Consider the following 14,191-nt stretch of genomic DNA (forward strand, 5'->3'; position numbering starts at 1 on the left):
CCCCTGCCTACTTCATGAACCTCATGAACAAGGTCTTCATGGAATACCTAGACAAATTTGTGGTAGTGTTCATCGATGACACCTTGGTCTACTCAAAAACTGAGGAAGAACATGAGGAGCACCTGCGACTAGTCTTGGGTACCCTTCGGCAACATCAACTCTATGCAAAGTTTAGTAAATGTCAGTTTTGGCTCAAGGAAGTTGGATTTCTTGGCCACGTCTTGTCTGCTGGAGGACTTTCTGTTGATCCCTCTCTGATCAAGTCTATTGTGGAATGGCAACCACCTAAGAATGTTACGGAAGTGAGGTCTTTCCTCGGATTGGCGGGATACTACCGCAAGTTCGTTAAAGGATTCTCAAGCATTGCCAAACCTATGACTCTTCTGCTTAAAAAGGGTAAGAAGTTTGAATGGATGGAGAAGTGTGAAGAAAGTTTTCAAGAATTAAAAAGGCGACTTGTATCCGCCCCCATCCTGACCATGCCCGACGTCACCAAGGATTTTGTGATCTATTGTGATGCTTCCAAAGTTGGACTTGGAAGTGTCTTAATGCAAGAAGGAAAGGTAATCTCTTATCTCTCTCGACAGCTAAAAACCCACGAAGCCAATTACCCCACCCATGACCTGGAATTAGCAGCCGTGGTTCATGCTCTCAAGACTTGGCGCCACTATCTCATCGGAAATAGGTGTGATATTTACACCGATCAGAAAAGCCTTAAGTATATCTTCACCCATCTCAAAAAAAAAGTATATCTTCACCCAGAGAGAGTTGAATATGCGACAGAGGAGATGGATAGAGCTCATTAAGGATTATGACCTTAGTATCCATTACCACCCCGGAAAAGCTAATGTTGTAGCCGACGCCCTCAGCTGAGAACCATGTTCCCTAAACTCTCGTTTAAAAGTCGAGCAACCCATGTTGTATCAAGAATTTGAGGAATTCGGATTAGAATTGGTTAGCCATGGATTCCTTGCTGCCATGGAAGCCAAACCCACCCTTCAAGATCAGATCAAGGAAGCCCAATTTGGGCATAAGAGTATCGAAGGGATCAAGCGTCGCATGAGCTGGAAAATGCTAGAAGGATTTTCGATAGACCCCAATGGTGTAATATGGTACAATGGGCGCCTCTGCGTACCAAATATTCCCGATTTGAAGAATCTTATAATGGAGGAGGCCCATAATACTCCCTACTCTATTCACCCTGGGGGATCTAAAATGTATCAAGATTTGAAGGACACCTTTTGGTGGCATGGGATGAAGCGGGATATTGCTTTCTTTATTGCTCGATGTGACGTCTGCCAGAAAGTTAAAGCTGAGCACCAACGCCCGGCTGGATTATTGCAACCCTTGAAAATACCCGAGTGGAAATGGGAAGAGGTGGGAATGGATTTTATCACCGGACTTCCCAGATCTAGCCGTGGACATGATTCCATTTGGGTGATTGTAGATCGTCTCACCAAAGTCGCTCATTTCCTACCTGTCAAGACCACCGATCGCGGAAGAGCGTTAGCCGATCTGTACATCTCAAGAATCGTCAGTCTTCATGGAGTTCCCAAGGTCATCGTATCCGATCGAGGGACCCAGTTTACCTCACATTTTTGGAAACAACTTTACGAAGCCATGGGCACCAAACTATTTTTCAGCACAGCCTACCATCCTCAGATCGGAGGACAGACCGAAAGGGTGAACCAGATTCTGGAAGACATGTACCGCGCATGCGCTCTCGCTTATGGAACCAAGTGGGAGGATTGCCTGCCATTCTGTTGCGGTCAAAACCCACCGGCGGGCAGCGACGGACAACACAGTAGAGCCGGGAATAACCTAGGGCTGCGGCTGGCCCTGGTCCCTCCGAGCGACGGCCCGCAAAGCCTTCTGGTCACACGTCCGATGCTGGTGCAAGGGCGTGCCACCTGACCTATACCTGGTCAGGAAGGTGATGGAGATGCCTCGCTTAGTTTCCTGCATGGCATACACGTAAACATTAAATACGAGTCTCGATCGGCTCTCAGGTTATCCTGTGAATCGGCTCAAGGAGCCGATCCACCCATGATTCGTACGAGGTGCACGAATATATGGTGGTCCTGCTTGATCAAGATAAAGCTAATGAGATCTACGACGATTTAGGGTTTTCACCGCATAATCGGATCATCCTACTCCAGGTTGGGCCTCGCGGCCACGCACGGTGATCGTAAGCCGATCCTAAACAAGGCCTAAAAACCAACACGAAGTTGATCCCCGGAACATCCTGTTTAGGACTAGCGAACGACACCCTACGTGCCGCTGGATCCTCCCCCCCTTTGTAAGGCCTAACTGTTGCAGATATTAAACTAATCCTTGTAGAACAAGGAGCAATCGTAACGGATCAGATCTACTAAACAATGATCAAACGGGGTGCCGCCCCTACACCTAGGATAGGTGTAGAGGCAGCTAGATATGCAAGGGTTGCACTACGATAGCATGTTATACGAAGAACTATGCTAACCCTAACACATCTATGATAACTACGTTGCTCGCCATCAAAAAGGCTTCAGTACGAGCAACGCATGAACAACGAGCATAAGCTTGTGCTGCCTAGATCGCAAGATGCGATCTAGGCAGCATGATGCTTACCGGTAGAAACCCTCGAGACGAAGGAGTTGGCGATGCGCCGAGATTGATTGGTTGGTTGAACGTTGGTTGTTGTTTATTTCATAAACCCTAGATACATATTTATAGTCCAGGGGACTTTCTAATTTAGGCGTGCACCTAACCGTGCACGGGTCAAACTCTATCTTCTAATCTAAGATGCGATCTACTATATTACAGATACAAGGGCAAACTAGCCCAAACTTCGCATATAAGGCCGATTCACGTATTTCTTCATTATATAATCTTCAAGCCCATCTTGATCGCGGCCCACCTCTGACTCGGTCAAATTCTGGTGATAACACATGCCCCCCTGGTTTTGGAATTGATAATTCCAAAATCACTCTGCTTTTTCTTCGTCGGGTCATGTCGTGGCAGAACCGTCGCAGTATCCTTCATCATGATGCCTTGCCTTCTCAACTTCTCCGCGTGAACTCCCATTTTTGAAGAAGGTTTCGACGAAGGACCAGCCGATGACACCCCAATCGGCTTTTAAAACAGAGCATCTACCAGGCCAGCTGCCCCCCGAGCCTCAGTCAAGGCGAGAATAGCGGTGAGGATACACGGATCAGACAAAGGGCTTTGAATTCAGGTAACTCTGAGACAGCCACTATGCCGAGCCAGCCAAACTTGCCCCCATCGATCGCCTCTTCTTCCGTTGAAAGCCGATATTGTAGACGAAACACCAATGGCTTAATGAGCAAAAGGCTGCCTTGCATGCCAAAACTGATGCTTCTGACAGTACTGCTGAACCGGCGTAAAGGGTTGGAAATCCTCGAAGAGGAAGTTCGGGCACCAAAATCGGCTCATTGCAGCTGAGGAAGCTCTCATTGTTCACTCCCTCAAGGAAGCAGAAGGCCTTGAACCTGAACTGAAGACCGACTTGGTGAAAATCCGCGTCTTGAACACGCAGCGGGTAGATCCTGTGTAATTGTACTAGAGTCGATGGCTGTGCATCGGCTTTATTTCTTAGCTCTAAAGTCGATGTCGATGCATCGGCTGTATACCATGAGAAAAATCATCTATGGAAGAACATTGCAAAACCAAATGACATTTGGACTGAAAGGGCAAAAGGTGGCATCTTCTGGATATTATCAACATAAAGTAATATAACAAGTGCAATATGCAAGTATGTAGGAATCAATGCACAGTTAACACAAATGTTTGCTTTTTTAGGTGGAGAGAAATAGGTGAACTGACTCAACATTGAAAGTAAAAGAATGGTCCTCATAGAGGAAAAGCATCGATTGCTATATTTGTGCTAGAGCTTTGATTTTGAAAACATGAAACACTTTTGTCAACGGTAGTAATAAGGCATATGTATCATGTAAATTATATCTTACAAGTTGCAAGCCTCATGCATAGTATACTAATAGTGCCCGCACCTTGTCCTAGTTAGCTTGGACTACCGGATCATCACAATGCACATGTTTTAACCAAGTGTCACAAAGGGGTACCTCTATGCCGCCTGTACAAAGGTCTAAGGAGAAAAGCTCGCATTGGATTTCTCGCTATTGATTATTCTCAACTTAGACATCCATACCGGGACAACATAGACAACAGATAATGGACTCCTCTTTTATGCATAAGCATGTAACAACAATTAATAATTTTCTCATTTGAGATTGAGGATATATGTCCAAAACTGAAACTTCCACCATGGATCATGGCTTTAGTTAGCGGCCCAATGTTCTTCTCTAACAATATGCATGCTTAACCATAAGGTGGTAAATCGCTCTTACTTCAGACAAGACGAACATGCATAGCAACTCACATGAAATTCAACAAAGAGTAGTTGATGGCGTCCCCAGTAAACATGGTTATCGCACAACAAGCAACTTAATAAGAGATAAAGTGCATAATTACATATTCAATACCACAATAGTTTTTAAGCTATTTGTCCCATGAGCTTGTATATTGCAAAGATAAAGAATAGAAATTTCAAAGGTAGCACTCAAGCAATTTACTTTGGAATGGCGGAGAAATACCATGTAGTAGGTAGGTATGGTGGACACAAGTTGCATAGTGTTTGGCTCAAGGATCTTGGATGCATGAGAAGTATTCCCTCTCAATACAAGGTTTAGGCTAGCAAGGTTGTTTAAAGCAAACACAAGTATGAACCGGTACAGCAAAACTCACATAAAAGACATATTGAAAGCATTATAAGACTCTATACCGTCTTCATTGTTGTACCTTTTATCATTGTATCGAAGCCGATCGCTTGAACCGGCCCCCTCTTTGTCCTTGCCACCAGAGTGACTGCTTTCTTCTTTGTCTTTGCCATGGCAGTAAACAGAATGAGCTACCATGTAGTTAATTTCCCGGCGCAGAGCTCTGGTCCGTTCTTCTGAAGGGGTGGACAGATCTACTTGGTCGAGGGCACCCTCGGCTGTAAAGCCGTTCCACCTGATGCCATGAGAACGGGTCTTCGAGAAAGAGCCGATTAGATCGGCTTCAAAGAGAGCCTTGAGCTCATCGTACCTCTTCTTGTGCTCATCAGGCTGCTCTGCGTACGTGACTGGGTCGCCAGCCATCTCAGCTGTGGCTGTCGACATGGTTGCTGAAGAGTGTCCCACCGGGCGTGCCAGAATGTGTTGCGGTCAAAACCCACCGGCAGTGGGCCAATAGAACCCATGCCGGAATACTTTCGCTACCAGCGCCCTTGATGAAGCATGATGCCCACATTCTCCTTGGTGAATTTCCTCAAGCATTTCTTTCCCTTCTTCCGGTTCCACACATCTTTGAAGGATACCGGTAACGCTTCTCTTGTACACCTCACCATTGATGAATGTGTAAGCTTTGGACCTTCTTTGGATTCTCCTTGATTCATTTTCGTCAGCCGGCAAGGTGCCGCTGATCAGGAATTCCTTAATAGGTTTAACCCACGACGGTATTTCTCGAACCAGAAACACCGGTGCATCTATCTCCATGCTATCTACCAGCATTATTTCTTCCGGTATGGGTACGACACTCCCCGAGCTTGCCGGAGCAGTCCCCGAGTTTACCGGTGCAGTCCCCGGGTTTCCTTCATCAATATCCATGGGCACTACGTGTGATTCCGGTACAAAAATTGATTCCGATTCCGGGCTTGGTTTGATCGATGGTATTCTTAAGTGAGCCAAAGCTATTCCGGGAGGAATTTCTTGCCTGGATGAGCCCAGCTTGGACAAAGCATCCGCGGCTTCGTTTTCTGCTCGCGGTACATGGTGAAATTCACACCCTTCGAAGAATCCGGCAATCTTTTGCACGTGAAACCGGTATGAGGCCATGTTGGCATCTTTTGCATCCCAATCTCCGGAACACTGCTGTACCACAAGATCTGAATCTCCATAGCAAATGATCCGGTGTGCACCGATTTCTTTTGCGACCTTAAGCCCATGAATTAAAGCTTCATATTCAGCGACGTTATTCGATGCCCTGAAATGCACTTGCAAAACATACCGGAGGTGATCCCCTTTTGGCGAGGTAAGCACTACACCAGCACCTAGACCCTCTTTGAGTTTGGATCCATCAAAGTGCATTTTCCAGTACTCTATCCTTTGATCTGGCGGTTTATATTGCATCTCCGCCCAATCAACTAGGAAGTCAGCCAAAGCCTGTGATTTTATGGCATCTCTTCTTTCATACACCGGCACGTATGGTGATATCTGGATTGCCCATTTTGCGATCCGGCCGCTGGCGTCTTTATTGCACATGATGTCGGAAATTGGTGCTTCACTCACCACCTTCATGGGGTGCTCCTCAAAGTAGTGCTTGAGTTTCGTGGCGGCCATGTACACGCCATAAGTCATTTTTTGGAAATGAGGGTAGTTTTGTTTCGAGAGGGAGAGCACCTCGCTCAGGTAGTATACCGGCCTCTGGACGGTTTTTTCTTCCTCTTCTCTTTCAACCACAACCACTACACTCACAACCCGGTTTGTTGCTGCTATATATAACAACATAGGCTCTCTCTCTAGAGGCGAAGCCAGTATGGGTGTTGTGGCTAGCATTGTTTTCAGCTCCTTAAACGCTGCGTCTGCCTGAGGGGTCCAGACGAACGTGTCAGATTTTTTCATGAGAGCATATAGTGATAGAGCTTTTTCTCCCAATCTGCTTATGAATCGGCTTAGCGATGCCAAGCTTCCGGTAAATTTTTGCACATCTTTTAGCTCTCGAGGGACAGTCATTCTTTCTATTGCCCGGATTTTTACCGGATTGACTTCTATGCCCCGGCTTGATACCAGGAAACCGAGCAACTTGCCGGCAGGGACACCAAAGGTGCATTTTGCCGGATTGAGTTTCATCCGGAACCGTCTCAGGTTATCGAATGTTTGCCGGATGTCATCGATTAAGGTGTTCTTTACCTTAGTTTTTATCACAATGTCATCCACATAGACTTGCACATTTTTTCCGATTTCATCAAACAAGCATTTTTGCATACAGCGCTGGTACGTTGCACCAGCGTTGCGCAAACCAAAAGGCATAGTAACATAGCAATAAGCCCCGTGCGGGGTAATGAACGCAGTTTTTATTTGATCTTCCTTTTTCAAGGGAATCTGGTGGAAACCGGAATACGCATCCAGGAAGGACAACAACTCACACCCAGCGGTTGAATCAATCACTTGATCGATTCGTGGCAAAGGAAAAGGGTCTCTTGGGCAAGCCTTGTTTAGGTTGGTGTAGTCAATGCACATGCGCCACACCTTTGGAGCTTTAGCCTCCAGGTTCTCATCTTTTTTCTTTTCGACCATTACCGGATTGGCCAGCCACTCTGTGTGCGTGACCTCCACGATGAATCCGGCAACGAGCAGTTTTGTCACCTCTTCTCCTATGATTTTCCTCCTATCTTCAGCGAACCGGCGCAGTGGTTGCCGCACCGGCTTGGCATCTTTCCGGACGTTTAAAGAGTGCTCAGCCAGCTCCCTCGGAACACCCACCAAATCATCAGTTGACCAGGCGAAGATATTCCGATTCTCACGGAGGAAGCTGACGAGCGCGCTTTCCTATGCTTGATCGAGTCCGGCACCGATACGAACGGTGCGCTCTGGGTAAGCCGGATCCAGCACAATGTCCTTTGTTTCATTTGTCGGCTTGAATGCCGGTGAGCCCAAGTTTCCACTTATTGCCGCTAAGCTCAATTGTGAGGACTGAGCCAGCGCAACAGCTGTTTGCATTCTTTTCTTTTCCTCCGCGATCACCAGCGATTCTGCTAGGTTTGATCCGGCAGATGCAGTTTCCAGTGAGACTTTATAGTTTCCCACAACAGTCAGCGGTCCACGAGGTGCCGGCATCTTCATCTTGAGGTAAGCCGTATGAGTTGTGGCCATGAAGGCTGCCAATGCCGGTCTCCCCAGCAATGCATGGTAGGGACTGTCTAGGTCCACCACCTCAAACTCAACATTTCTACCCGGCAATTGTCACGTCCTCCAAATGCTACGTCCACCCGAACTTTTCCTATCGGGGCACATGACAAACCCGAAACGATTGCGTGGAAGGTCGTACGCGTGGGCTGAAGCATGTTTTCTGTTATGCCCAGCGTGTGCATGGTGTGCTTGTACATGATGTTGATGCTGCTGCCATTATCTATCAGCACCTTGCTGAACTTTACTCGAGTCTGTGGCCCTTTCATGATCGGGTCCACAACAAGAGCATATCCACCCGGATTGGGCATGATCTTGGGGTGATCTTTAAATGACCAGGTAATTTCCTGATCTGACCATAGCATGTACTTTGGGACTGCCGGCATCACGGCATTGACCTCCATGGAGCGGCGGTGTACACTTTGCCTGTCTGTCGGCTCAGTGACAAAGACAACGCAGCACATATCCGGACCCTCGTAAATATTCCGGCCTAAAGGTGCCGGTGGAGGTGGTTGATCATTGTTTTGTTCCACCCGGTTAACTTGCTGATACTGCTGCCGGTTTGGCTGCACCGGTAAGGCGTTTGCCCCGGTAAGTGGCGGTGGTGGCGGTAGCTGTTGTTGCCGCGGCATGTCTGGCGGTGGCTGTGCATCTTTTATTGCTCCCTTTTGCATCAAGTACTTGGTCCAGGTACAATCCTTCGTCGGATGGTTGGACGGGTGTGCCGGATTCGGTGTGTGCCACCGGCAAGGTTGGTCCATGGCAGCTTCCATGGTGTATTTTGCGGGTTCTTGCGAGTTTCTTTTCTGGACCCAGGGTTTCTTTTCCACCCATTGTTTCTTAGGACCTGCCCACTGCTGCGAGCCGGTTCTTTGCCTCTGACTGCCGCTGGCCTCAGAGTTTTCTTGTACTGCAGCAACTTGCTGCGGACCATACCTTCGATCCGGAAAATCTTCCCTTCTCTTGTTATTCCGGTTATCCCGGTGTTGTTCCTGGCGCAGCTGTTCCGGCTCAGGTTGCACTGCCGGCTGCGTTGGGTCTCCCAACGCATAACTATCCGCCACACGTATCATTTCTGCCAACGTTGTCGGCATGTTCCGCTGCAGCTTTTGCCACAACGGTGAACCTCTTCTGCACCCACTGCTAAACCAAGCAATGGCCTGTGCCTCGATTACTCCTTCGCAGGAGTTCCTGGTGGTGTTCCACCGGGCTAGATAATCCCGGTCTGTTTCGTTCGGGCGCTGTACGCACAGAGCAAGTTGCTGCGGCCGGTTTGGCCTCTGATAAGTGCTGCTGAAATTGCTCACGAAAGCCTCCTCAAAATCCAACCAGCCGTTTATGCTTCCTGCCGGCAAGTTGTTTAGCCAGATTCTTGCCGGTCCAACCAAGAATGATGGTATGATTCTTACGGCCCAACGCCGGTTTCCTCCTCCTACTACGGTTCCTCCACCGCCTGCGACGTATACCGCGGTCACGTAATCCGCGAGCCAATCTTCCGGCTTCGTAGTGCCATCGTATGTTTTTGTGTCACGGGGCAACATAAAGTTGCGAACCGGTGGTTTTTCTCTCATGATCCTTGGGCCAAAGCACTTTGGTCCTGGAGGACCTTCCTCCTCAATCATTTCCGACAAGTACACTCTATCCAGACGGTGCCTCGCATCCCGTTCCGGTAAGTATCTCTCTCCCAAGCGTTCTCCCAATGGGTTCCGGTATGCTGCCGGTCTTGCAGAATCAGCTTCATCGTAACATTCCGGTACCGTGGCCCTTGCCTGCTGGTATCTTGGGGGATCTATTTTCTCCTCATCGTGCGCTGCCCTTGCAGCCCGATAATTTTGCCCGGTCTCATATCTACCGGCATGATTGTTTCCGGCGTAGCCTCCTCTGGCGTAGCCTCGCTCTGCCCCTTGGCTTTTTCTACCGGCATCATGTTGCCCGGCTTGTTGCTTTCCGGCAAGAACCGGATCGTACACGATCATCTCGCTGCGCGTTTACTTCTTTTTCTCTTCTTCTGTCCGATGGGATGGGGGACGAAGCCTGCCCATGGGACTTGCTACCTGCATTCTTTGTTGAACGCGCGGATTTTGAGGCCACAGCCTTGTTTAGCTTATCAAGCTGCTCAGCATTTTGCTGCTCGATTGTTTCAAGAAGTTCCCGGACACGCTCTTGTTGTTTTGCCAGAGCGTCCCCGGAAAGCGAGTCACATAGCGCTACAGCAACTTTAGTAGCTCTTATAGTTTTATCCGGGCTACTGTACTTAGGTTTCTCTACAATGCTAATAGATGCAGAGGCACTCTTGCCGGTAAGAATCTCTTTGCGCAAATCTTGATCTAGGTTGCGAGCTTTTAGCCGGTTTTCCGGCATCCTAGCAGCATGCGCGCTAACAGAAGCAAAGCCATGGGCAGCGTTATACTCACGTACGGTTAGGTTCAGCTCGCGCTGCGCCCTGACGATGTCCTTGCCGCTCTCGAGCATCTTCTGGCGCTGCGCCTCCAGCTCCGCCTGAGCCGCTGCCGGGTCGATGTTCTGCGCGATGGGGGTGGCGAGGACGTTCATCGCCGCCTGGAGCGGTGTCTCCGGTGGTGCGGATGATGCTCCCGCTGCACCTGCGCCTCGCTCCAGCGGTGGCTTGGCCGCACGGGTCGAAACCGCGTGACCAGCACCTTCTCCCACAGCCTCCTTTCCTGCACCAGCCACACCGGTCATCATTACCTCGACGCTGCCGGCGGTGTGACCAGCACAGAGCCATCTTGGTGGGTCCGGTGCCACCAGCACCGGCGAGAGGCGCTGGCGCACAGGGACGGTGCCGAAGTAGACGCGGTGGCTGCCAAACTCGATGACGCGGCCGTTCTTGGGGAAGACGCCGCCGTTGGCGAAGCAGCCCGCGTTGTCGTTGATGAAGTCCATGGCGTAGATGCGCTGCACCAACGCGGACACCCACTACTAGGGAAAGGCTTACCGCCGGCACATTAAAAAGGCTTACCGCCGGCACTTTCGTATTCGCCGGCGATCACCTCGCCGGTGGTAATAGCCTACCGCCGGCGCTTCTGAAACTGCCAGGGGTAATCGAGCTTACCACCGGCGCCCCCATCCAATCCGCCGGGGGTAACACTTACCGCCGGCGCTTTCCAATCCGCCGGGGGTAACATTAAGCAGGAGCAAAAAAAAATATGCTCGAATTACACAGAATATGCAGAATATACACAGTATATACAAGAATATACACGAAAACTAGGTGTACCCATTACACGCATTTTCAATTGTTTGAATATACACAAGAATATACAAGAATCCTCAATACAAGAATATATACCAAGTATACTGTCACATGGAACAACCGCGACGGTCATGGCTAGTATCGCATACCAGCCACCGATCACGCCCAACGCAGGTCACCGGAGTCAACGCCGTCTGCTGACACCACCTGTGAAACTGAAGAAACACCCCGTCAATTCCATGATGGAGGTAGCTAAATCATCCTTGCATTTATATACAGGTACCATTCTTATTCTGGGCACCACAACCTCATCGCTGCTCAAATCCTTGGACATCTGGTGGGTCATCAACTCCCTCTTCTCACCCACATCTCTACGTTTTCTATCCTATGCTAATTCTTCTACAGGTTCCGCATAGACAAACGAAAATAAGAGCAACAGGTACAGAGTCCGTTGCATCGAGGCAAAAGGATACTTCACAGTCCGTGGTCCAGTTGCATCTATCTAGATGTATGTATTTCTGCAAGATTTCGATATGCTCGTCTTCAGTCTTATGAATTATGACTCAACTCTTTTATTGACTTGTCTATGCAGTGTTGGAAAACGGGAGAACCATGCCACGCCATGTTTGTGAGTAATTTAGTATGAATTAAATTACATTAGCTCATACTTTGGTCATTGTTAAGATCTGTTATATATATTTCATGTACAGGCATAGAGGAATCACACTCCATCGGTCATTGGATCCAGAGTAGTTGTTTCATCCTGTTGTAAATTATAGTTCAAAATATTATGTATCGATGATGGCAAGAAAGATGTCATCTTTATGTATATCTATCACTATCCACCTGACCCATGCGTGCAAGAAACATGAGCTAAGATTCATAGAATAGAAACGGTATGTACATGAGTAATTTTGCTATGATGTAACAAACTGAACAATGAGACTGCATCTTTTAGCTGGATAGAATCATCCTGAAATCTTTGCAAGATGAGTTGGGTGCTTCCTTCTACAACATCAACACATGGACATTTTCTTTATGAAACTACTTTTCTTTCATTTTTCCTATGAATATGAACATATATCTAAACTTAATGTTCTACATCTTCCGCAGCAACGTGCGGGGTGTCACCTAGTAATTATATACAAACAAAAGCGACTAGCAGTTACTAGTTCATATCAACCTGCAGAGCAGCAGGCAAAACAAGTAAGAAATTGAGAGAAGAAATTGACATCTCAACCAAAATGATCTTAATTAATCATTGCCTAGCACCAAGCCACCAACTAAGGCGCTACAAGTCAAACCTACGAACCAGCACCAAACAGACAGATTGTGACAAGCAATTGTATCCTCGCGTATTGCGCGTGTGCTGCAGATGGGAATGGTTGAATGAACACCTCAATTTCTAGGCATGAGCATTTATAAATTTCAATGAAACCATGAGTGCGAGCATAGGATGCAACTGATGTAGGTATTGAGCAGCACGATAGTAAGATCAGACAGGATATCGAGCAGCACACGAATTCCATCCCCTTTAACTCTGTGGATATCGAGCAGCACAAAACACTAGGGTCTAAATCCTTGCAACCAGCTAATAAGAGAATGAACTAGCTCTCGCGCGTCCTCACCTTGCGGTCCAGGAACTTGAGGAGGTCGAGCGGCACGGCGTGGTAGCGGTCGTAGACGGGGCCGACGACGGCCTTGACGGTCCCCTCGACGTGGTCGACGCCGGGGCGGAGCGGCCCCGCGTCCTGCTTGGCGTAGGCGTAGGCCGCGGCGGCCAGAACCACCGCCTGCGCGGCCGCCTGCTGCACGAACTGGAGGTACCTGAGCCTTGCCTCCTCCTCCTCCGGCGTCCTCTCCACCGTCACCTCCTCCTCCTGAACAAACAAAATCGCAGATCAGCAAACACTTCAATCAGAAACCACAGAATCGGAACAAGAGAGGGAGAGTCGGGTGAGATCCCGTTACCTCCGTGGGGTGGGTGCTGATTGGGGCGGCGTCGCTGCCGGATTGAGGGCGACGGAGGGCGATGGAGGGCGACGGCGATGGATCGAGGGCGACGGAGGGCGACGGCGAGGGCGACGGAGGGCGAGGGATCGAGAGGAGGCGCGGTGGTGGATCGATTTGGGGGGCGAGTTGTGTGTGCGTGTGTTGGGGACGGGAAAGGGGATGGTGGGCCGAAGAGCTGAAAACTACCACCGGCGAGAAGGAATGGGGATGCCAGCGTTAAATTCGCCCAAAAAAGGCCCGACGCACTTCTACTTACCCCAGGCGGATTCGTTCCGTAACCGCCGGCGGTAGGACGGGTTACCCCCGGCGCTATTGGACCCAAATCGCCGGCGGTAAGGCCAGGTCCAATTGGGATCCCACGGCCCATTATATCGCTGGCACCTGCGTGTCCAACTCGCCAGCGGTAATGGACACACCCCCGGCGCCATCTGTTCAATCTTGCCGGCGGTAGGGTTAGGCCACCCTGAAAGGCTTTACCGCTGGCATCTTCAAATCGTACTTGCCGGTGGTAACAAGTGCGGCTATAAGCCTTTTCGTAGTAGTGACCGTACGCTCGCCGGAGATCTCGAGGACGCCCGCCCGAATGTGAACTCCATCAAGCGCCACTCTGTGCCCCACGGTGGGCGCCAACTGTCGTCGTGGTGAACAGACAGATGCCATAGGATGGCTTAGATTGGGGCCGAATGGACGCAAGAGGATTCGGGGGAGGGTTTGCGATTAGATGGGAAGAACTTCCGGATGCTTTCCTCAAGAACACAGCCAGAGATCGGTATACAAGAAGAGAGACAAGAGGAAGAACTCTTTACTAGATCGCTAGCTTCATTGATCTTAACACGGTTACAAGTTCTGTCGTCTAATTCCTTTCGTAGTCTCGCGCCTGTAAGAGGCAGTACCCCCTCTCCTTATATAGGGGAGAGGGTGGCTTACAGAACAAGAAACCCTAATGGCATCTTTGACTAGACAAACTACTTTACAAAGCTACTTTACAAAGCTACTTTAA

The 14,191-nt window shown here is 49.1% G+C and overlaps 2 long non-coding RNA genes across 2 annotated transcripts; one reads left to right on the top strand and one right to left on the bottom strand.

Moving 5' to 3' along the window:
- Nucleotides 1-11,122: 11,122 nt before the first annotated feature.
- On the bottom strand, nucleotides 11,123-13,388 carry LOC127326897 (uncharacterized). Its single transcript, XR_007868180.2, has 3 exons — nucleotides 13,150-13,388; nucleotides 12,807-13,058; nucleotides 11,123-11,393 (listed from the first exon to the last, which is right to left on the bottom strand). It is a non-coding gene; the product is annotated as an uncharacterized lncRNA (long non-coding RNA).
- Nucleotides 11,491-12,122, top strand: LOC127326898 (uncharacterized). Its single transcript, XR_011744034.1, has 4 exons — nucleotides 11,491-11,515; nucleotides 11,584-11,686; nucleotides 11,771-11,806; nucleotides 11,889-12,122. It is a non-coding gene; the product is annotated as an uncharacterized lncRNA (long non-coding RNA).
- Nucleotides 13,389-14,191: the final 803 nt, after the last annotated feature.

This window comes from Lolium perenne, chromosome 4, assembly GCF_019359855.2.
Source record: "Lolium perenne isolate Kyuss_39 chromosome 4, Kyuss_2.0, whole genome shotgun sequence".
Lineage (NCBI taxonomy): Eukaryota > Viridiplantae > Streptophyta > Magnoliopsida > Poales > Poaceae > Lolium > Lolium perenne.